The sequence below is a fragment of the Penaeus monodon genome, chromosome 15 (genome assembly GCF_015228065.2).
Source record: "Penaeus monodon isolate SGIC_2016 chromosome 15, NSTDA_Pmon_1, whole genome shotgun sequence".
NCBI classification, from domain to species: Eukaryota; Metazoa; Arthropoda; class Malacostraca; order Decapoda; family Penaeidae; genus Penaeus; species Penaeus monodon.
The window spans coordinates 31623879-31624161 of NC_051400.1; positions in this window are offsets into that span (position 1 = coordinate 31623879).

The following is a 283-nucleotide window of genomic DNA, read 5'->3' on the forward strand; positions in this document are numbered from 1 at the left end:
TTACATCTGTCATTAGCAAAGCAGGCCATAAATAAATTTGATCTGGACTACTTGATTATGTTCTTAAGAGAACCACACATAATATTTGTACATAATGATACACACATGTGCCACGTGCATAGGAATACATGTACAAAAAGGGCATTGTCATTGGATATGAAAATTGCTTAACCATATCACACTTCTAACAAAACCTCAGTGGGATCAGCATAAACATTGGAATTTTTTAACAAATATTTTTTGGTTTCAATGTTTAGTTATGCAAAAAGACAAACCTATACTT